The sequence below is a fragment of the Sylvia atricapilla genome, chromosome W (genome assembly GCF_009819655.1).
Source record: "Sylvia atricapilla isolate bSylAtr1 chromosome W, bSylAtr1.pri, whole genome shotgun sequence".
In the NCBI taxonomy this organism is placed as follows: domain Eukaryota; kingdom Metazoa; phylum Chordata; class Aves; order Passeriformes; family Sylviidae; genus Sylvia; species Sylvia atricapilla.
Genome location: NC_089173.1, coordinates 19,692,037 through 19,699,551, shown reverse-complemented (window position 1 = coordinate 19,699,551; position 7,515 = coordinate 19,692,037). Strand labels below are relative to the sequence as shown.

General features: G+C 45.5%; 1 pseudogene; it reads left to right on the top strand.

Annotated features, from left to right (window-relative positions):
• The first annotated feature begins 900 nt into the window (after nt 1–900).
• Nucleotides 901–1,608, top strand: LOC136373434 (interferon-like; annotated as a pseudogene).
• The last annotated feature ends 5,907 nt before the right edge of the window (nt 1,609–7,515 follow it).

Genomic DNA, 7,515 nt, shown 5'->3' with positions numbered 1-7,515 from the left:
GGGTTATTCCCTTACCCAGAAATAGCTCTGGTATTGCTACTAATATGTAGTTTTTGGGGCCGTGGGGCACTAACCAGAATATTCATTGGGCTGGGCTTGCTTGTGATGCTTTATAGGAGGGCTGTTAAGATGCTTGAATCTGTTCCAGGAGTGTATAGTTCGTTGTTATGGTGGTGCATTCAGTTTGTTAGGAGAGAAGCAGGGGGAGAGTTTTTTCAGGCTCTGTCTTCCCTCTTCTCCTTTGAATTGTTTACACCTCTATTAGAAAATGTTCAGTTTCCCCTAAGTGTTAAAGAGACCACCTTTCTGGCATTTAATTTAGTAAGTTTTCTCTATACTGTCTGCAGTTTATATAAAATGAAAGCTGAGATTTCTAAAGGGGCTAATGAGATTTGTGATTTAGCGGTTAAGCCAACTAAGAGAAATCTTGAGTGGAGTGGGAAGTGGGAAGATATGGGCCAAATTTTAAAGGAATTTTCTGATCCTATAGTCTGGGACTTCCCATCTGAACAAATTCAGAACCCAGCTGAGGTGGCGAAGTATTTGAAAGAGAAGTGCCGTAGTAATACTAAGGAGAAAAGGATTATTGCAGTGAGCTGGGCCCTGGCATATGTTTATCATACTCTGCTAGATACTGAAGGACAGCAGATAGAAGAAAGGGAACAGGGAGATAAGCTAGTTACCATCCCAGTCACTCAGTCTGCAGCTAATATCCTGGGCTCCAGGCCAACAGCTAAACCAGACAGGGAGTCTAAGACACTGGTAGTTGCCGGGGCAAAGAGAGCATGAAAGACTGATCGGCCAGTGGAGGATGATGATGATGTTGAAGGTGAAGGGCCCTCAAGGCCTCCCGAGGGCACCCACCACCAAGCCTGATCAGACTCCTGCCATGCAGCACCCATGCAGCACCCACAGCTCTGCCTGCAGCATGGTGCCCTGGTGCTCCTACTCCTCCTGCTGGCTTTTGCCACAGCCCTTGCTTGCCACCACCTGCATCCCTGTGACGTCACCTTCCCCGGGACAGCTCCCAACCCACCACAGCCCTCCCACCACTAGCATGTGCCATTTGTCTTTGACATCCTCTTCCACATCAACCACCCACAGCAAGCTGTTGCCACTGCCCCCCACATCCTCCAGCACCTCTTGTACATCCTCAGCAGTCCCAGCACTCCCCAACACTGGGATACCCAGGCATGGCAGGACCTCCTCAACAACCTCCAGCATTACATCCACCACCTGGAGCAATGCATGACAGCCAATGGTATGCTCTTTGAAGGCCAAGGGCCTCACAACCTACCATTCAGTATCAACAAATACTTCAGGCTAATCCAGGACTTCGTCTGCACCCACAACAACAGCACTTGCCTCTGGGACCATGTCCAACTCAAAGCTTGCATCTGCTTTGAACGTGTGGACACACTCATGTGGCAGATGAAGAGTCAACCAGCTCCTGTCCCCCACCAAGCACACCTGCATCAAATGCCCATCTCCAGCCAACATCAGCAACCACAGATTGAGTGGAGGCAACAGCAGCAAGGGCTGGGATTTCTCAGCACTGCTCATACCTTTTCCAGTCAGGAGCCTGTGCCAACAGGGAAACAGGCATGACCACAGTGAGGCTGGGGCCAGGCTGCAACACAGCCCATGCACTGGAGCAAATTGCTGTGCTGTAAGGAGAAGAAGGTCATCATACATATATGTGAAGGGCAAAGACAGGGTCTCCACAGGCAAGCAGGGATGAACCACCCTCCTGCAGCCCATCCCACTGATGCCTCCTGCCCTGATTGAAGGCTCTGGACAGCAGGCCACTCTCAGGGACCCACCACACTCCTCCAAGTCCACAGATATCTCCAACTGATGCTAGACTCTCAAGCACACACTCACCCAAACAGCATGCTGCCTGCCCTGCACACTCCTCCTCTTCGGCCACCACCCCTCTCCCTTCCAAACCATTTCCCACTGCCAAGATATGAAAGCCATCTCCACCACCCCATCACAATCATTCAGCAATGCTACAGCACTGCTTGGGGCCAAGGGTGGCATGAACAAAGTGCACCTGAAAGAGGCAAGGAGGGGGCCCACCAAGGCCCGGGGAGATTTGGACAAGGAACAGCACCTCAGTGCTACCAAACCCACCAAAGAAACCAAAAGATACACCCCTCAAACACTACCACCCAACATGGCTCAAACCGACCAGCATAGATGGGGCACAACAGCATTCCACATGATGGAAACTGCTCATTCACCACTATTACATTACAGTCGTTGGTTGGAGACAGACACATGACAGGACTCACCGAGGGTCGGCAACAAACAGCCCAGTTTATTGTTCAGAGCCCTCTTTTATAGGGGGTGCAAAACTCTCAAGCTAGAACAGCTGATTGCTTGGGGTCTCAGCACCGCCCAGCTCTCTGGCATATATCTGCATACAGGGTTGAAAAGGATTGACTGGGGTTCCCTGTTTGGGTTCAAATCCATCCCATCATTGCTCACCAGGGACTTGTTTACTTCTAGGCTGGTTGAGTTTGGGGGTCTGTTACACGCAAATTAATCTTTGCAGCTACAGACCGGCTGCAGCCATGAAAATTCCCCCTTTTTGTTTTATTAAAAAAATGCAAAGTGTTCTCTGTTCTCCTACCTGCAAGGGCCCTTTGCAGACAGGCTGACAAATGACACCATGGGCCTAGTTCAAATGAGGCTTTCCACCCAACTCGACAAACCTAGCTCCCCCAGCCAGTGATGTATCCCATGTACCGCTGGAGAAGCAGCACTCACGTACAGGAGCTGTCAGGCGAGATCACCATAAACACAGTCCTTCAAGCTAGCATGTCACAGGCCAACTGCTTAGAAGTTACAAGTACAACTTAATACTTCAAACAAGAAACCATTCAACTTTTAGAATCATCAGAAGAACCCAACTAACAGAAAAACAATTTATAAACAAACAAAATCTTTAAATAAACTGTCACTTCAAGAGTCCCAGATTTCCATGAGGTATGTGCACAAGTTGTTTTAATCACTGTTCTACATACGACTCCACAACATCTGTTCAGGGGCCATCAGGGGTGTGCTGCTTGTGGTTCCAGGCAGGACATACACATCTGGCAGGTGTCCAACGCGTCCCAGTGTCTATAGAGACACAAGTATATCCCCGTCCCCAGGTAATAAGATCCCACGGACCTTCCCACCAATTTATGATAAGGTTTCACACCATTACCTTGGGTTTGAGCTACTGAGCATCTCTGGATGATTGTAATAAAAGAAAGTGATTTTAAATTACTGAGTTCTGGGAATTTTCTGATACTGTCAAATGATTTAGGGTATAAATAGCTTTAGCTACCCTACTCTGTGGGGTCTCACCACACATTCCTTCTTTTTGTTTAATAAGTATACATTTTAAAGTGCCATGTGCATGCTCCACAATGGCTTGACCTGTTGCTGAGTGGGGAATACCAGTGTGGTGTGACACACCCCAGAGCTGTAGGAATTGTCTTGTATTTTGCGAAATGTAAGCAGGGCCATTGTCTGTTTTGATGGTATGGGGGATACCTAAAGGAGCAAAGGCTGATCGCCAATGTGCGATGGCATCCCGACCTTTTTCTCCTGTGTGAACTGAAGCCCATATTGCTGATGAAAAGGCATAAATGGATACATATACATATATTACACATCTGAATTTAGGGATGTGTGTGACATCAGTTTGCCAGATTTGTAAAGCACGCAGTTCACGAGAGTTTACCCCCATCTGCAGTGGTACAGTGTGGCCTTGGCACAGGTGTTAACTATATTACGAGCCTCTGTGTTTGTCAGCTTGAATTGTCATTGTAATGCTTGAACACCTTGGTGGGAAAAATCGTGTGATGCCTTTGCTTGTGCAAGCATGTCTGTGTGTGGTGCTGTCCAAGCAGGGCCAGCTAGGCAATCTGCTTGAGCATTGCCTTCTGCAATGAAACTTGGTAAATTTGTATGACTTCTGATGTGTAAGATGTAATAAGGGTAAGTTCTGGCTTGGATGGTATAGCACAGAGTTTTTAGTAAGTTAAATAGTTGTGCATTGTTAATTTCTCTTAATAGTGCTTGATCTAATGTCTGTGTGATGTCAGCAACACAGGCAGTCAGTCATAACATTTAGAGGAATGTGGGGAAAATGTTGGAAAGCCATAGCTACAGCACGTTGCTCCAACAACTGAGGGGATCCATTCTCATAACCTTCCAATGTTTGCCACTCACCTTCCTCTTTCCATGTTACAATGGCTTTTCCTGTTTTTCCAGAACCATTGGTAAACACTAATACCTTTAAGGGATGTACGGCAATTTAGAGGTTTTAGAGACAGTGCAGTTTCTCCACTTAAATGCAGTAATTTATGACTTGATAGGTGATAAACAATTTGTCCTGAGAAATTTTGCAAGGTGCTTTATAAAGCTGTGCTGTTGGCAAAACATCATTCAAATTGTTCTTGTGTCACCGGTATAATAATTTTTGAAGGATCTCTAGCATTTAATTGCAAACACCTGTAACGGCATTTGATAATTAACTGTGCAATTACCTCAAAGATGGTAGGTGCTGTCTTTTTTGGTTGATGAGGTAAAAACATCCACTCTAGAATGTGCAAAGGGTCAAGCCAGTGAGTATTCCACTATCCAATAATACCAGTAGGGTGAAAATCAACAATGAGAATGAATATAGTGATGCATACCTCTGGGCATATCTGGTGGACTTGTCTGTTTGTGATAGCCTGCTCTACTATTTCAAGAGTGGCTTTTGCCTTTGGAGTTAATTTTCTGGGGGAAGTTAACTCAGGATCACCTTTTAGGAGGTTAAATAAGGGCATCAGTTGTGAATTGGTCAATCCTAGATAGGGTCTAATCCAGTTTATGGTACCCAAAAGTTTTTATGCATCATTTAGGGTTTGAATTTTGGTTGAAAGTTGAATCGTTCGTGGCTGAATGGTCTGATTCATTATTTTGAGTCCCAAATATTTCTAGGGTGGTTGCTGCCACACCTTTTTCAGTGCTACCTGCAGCCCAAACATTTTTAATACTTGCAGCAGGCTTAGCTGAATCTGTGAGTTCCTTTTTGGTTTGGGTTGCTATCAAAATGACATCCATGTAATGGTAACAGTATGCCCCTGGAAAGTGTTGTCTCAATGATGAGAGTTCCTGTGCAACGCACCACTGACAAATTGTGGGGTTGTTTTTCATACCTTGTGGCAGAACTTTCCATTGCTAATGTTTGACAGGTACAGTGTTATTAAGGGAAGGCACTGTAAAAGCAAACTTTGGGGTATCATCTGTGTTTAATGGAATAGTGAAAGAACAGTGTTTTAAGTCCACAGTTAAAATGTCCCAGGTGGTAGGTATCATGGTAGGGTTGCAAAGCACTCATGCTCGCTATTACAGCATTAATTTTTCTCAAATCATGGAGCAACCTCCATTCACCAGATTTCTTTTTTATGACAAATACATGGGTGTTCCAAGGGCTCATTGAAGGTTCAATGTGTCCTTGAACTTGTTCTTGTACCAGGGCCTTTAGGGCATCCAGTTTCTCTTTCTCAAGGGACTGTTGTGGTACCCACACAGGCTGAGTAGTGAGCCATTTTAGAGCTAATGTGGGATACCTTATGCCTTTTAATACAGTGGCCCCTGTTAAAAATCCATCCCCACGTGGACTCCCCATGCTGCTAGAACATCCCTCCCCCACAGGTTTAGTGATGCAGCAGTGATATATATAGCCGAATCATAGCTGTTTGACCCTCTGGATTTTTAACCAACACAAGTTTGCTACTCAAGTAGCTCTGTGTGGTCCCTCCGAGGCCAGCAACAGTAGATCCCGCAGTTGTGGTAGGCCACCATGAAGGCCATGTGTTGGCAGATATGAGAGTGATGTCTGCCCCTGTGTCAATCATCCCACTGACCTTTATTTGTGAAGGCCTTGCCTGAGGCATCGTAACAGTACAAACCATATTAGGTCTTTGGTCACCCACGACCTAAGTCCAGTACACTTGGGACTTTCCCGTTGATCTGAAGCCTCGGACTCTTAGCTCCCTAGAATCTGGTTTGGGGACAGAAGACTTAATAGGAATGAGTTGTGCAATTCAGGTTTTAGCAGGGATAGTTACGGGTGGAGTAGGGGTTCATACCATGATGTATTTGTCCAGTAAAATCAGCGTAAATAACACCTGGGTGCACAAAGATACTTTGCAGTGTGGCACTGGATCTCCCTAGAAGCCGTGCACTCAGTCCTCTCCCTATGGGCCCCTGGGCCTCAAGAGGGACTTTATGTACCTTTAATGAGTTTACAGTTATTGGGATTGAGATGGAAACATCCATGCCAGCTGATCCTCTTGTCCTTGCTGTCAGCTGGTCACACAGGCTTGTACCGGAGGGTGAGAAAATACTTGTCATGCGTTTCCCTTTCGCACTTGGTCTCCCGTTTCCCTGGTCTTTTAGAAATTGTCTATTAACATGAAATTTAGACTTGCATACCTTGGTTGCGTGTCCAGACCTCCCACATTGGTTGCAGCTTAAATTTACACTTCTCTGTCCTTGAAATGTCCTCAAAATGTCCTCTGTGGAATGGACTTACAGGGACAGTCCATTTTCATGTGGCCTTGTTGTCCACATCTGTAGCAGTGGGGTATCAATTTAACAGCAGCTGTAATAGAATTAGCTAACATCTCCGTGTTATATGATCCAGTTCTAACCATAGCACACACATTAATCATTTCCTGTAAAGATGAATTGTCTTTGGGTAATGCATCTATAACTTTTCTGCAGTGTTCGTTTGCATTATCTCGTGCTAGTTGTAGTATTGACTCTTTGCTTTGCTTTTTGCTATTTGTTTTTCCATAGCATCCTGTAAACGTTCTATGAACTGCATATATAATTTGTTGGGGCTTTGTCTTATAGTTGAATATCTTTGAGTTGGCACAGACATGTTTGTAATTTTCATTAGAGCTTGCATTCCTAAGTCTTTTACTTGGGCTAGTATTGAGAGGTTTAGGCGGGCCTGCATCTGTGGACTTTCTGTGGGAGGCAGTCCCATTAATTGAGAAACCCCTGCCCCAAAGTATGGGTCTTACTGTGAGGCTTCTGAGTTTAGAAGTCCCCATTCTTCTGCTAAATTGCTACAGGCAGCATCAAACATCATACATTGCACTGGAGTGCAAATGAATTTTGCGATTTGCTTTGTGTCAAAGGGGGTTAATTCACTGGCAGTTATAGATCGAAGCATATTTGCAACTGTAGGCGATCCTAGCCCATGTTTAGCAGCTAATTGGCATAGTTTGGAGAGGACTTGACAATTGAAAGGGACGTGTTTGTCAGGGCCACTCACATTATCTCACTGAACTGGGAATGCTGCAATTGTCCCACCCCACTGTGGACAGTTCTCTGATGATGGCGAAGACATAGGCACAGAAATTCACTCAGCCCCCTCTATAGCCCCACTTGCAACCGCCATTTGCTTTACCTCTTTCCAAAAGTTCACCGGGTTGTGAGTGAGGATGGCATCCA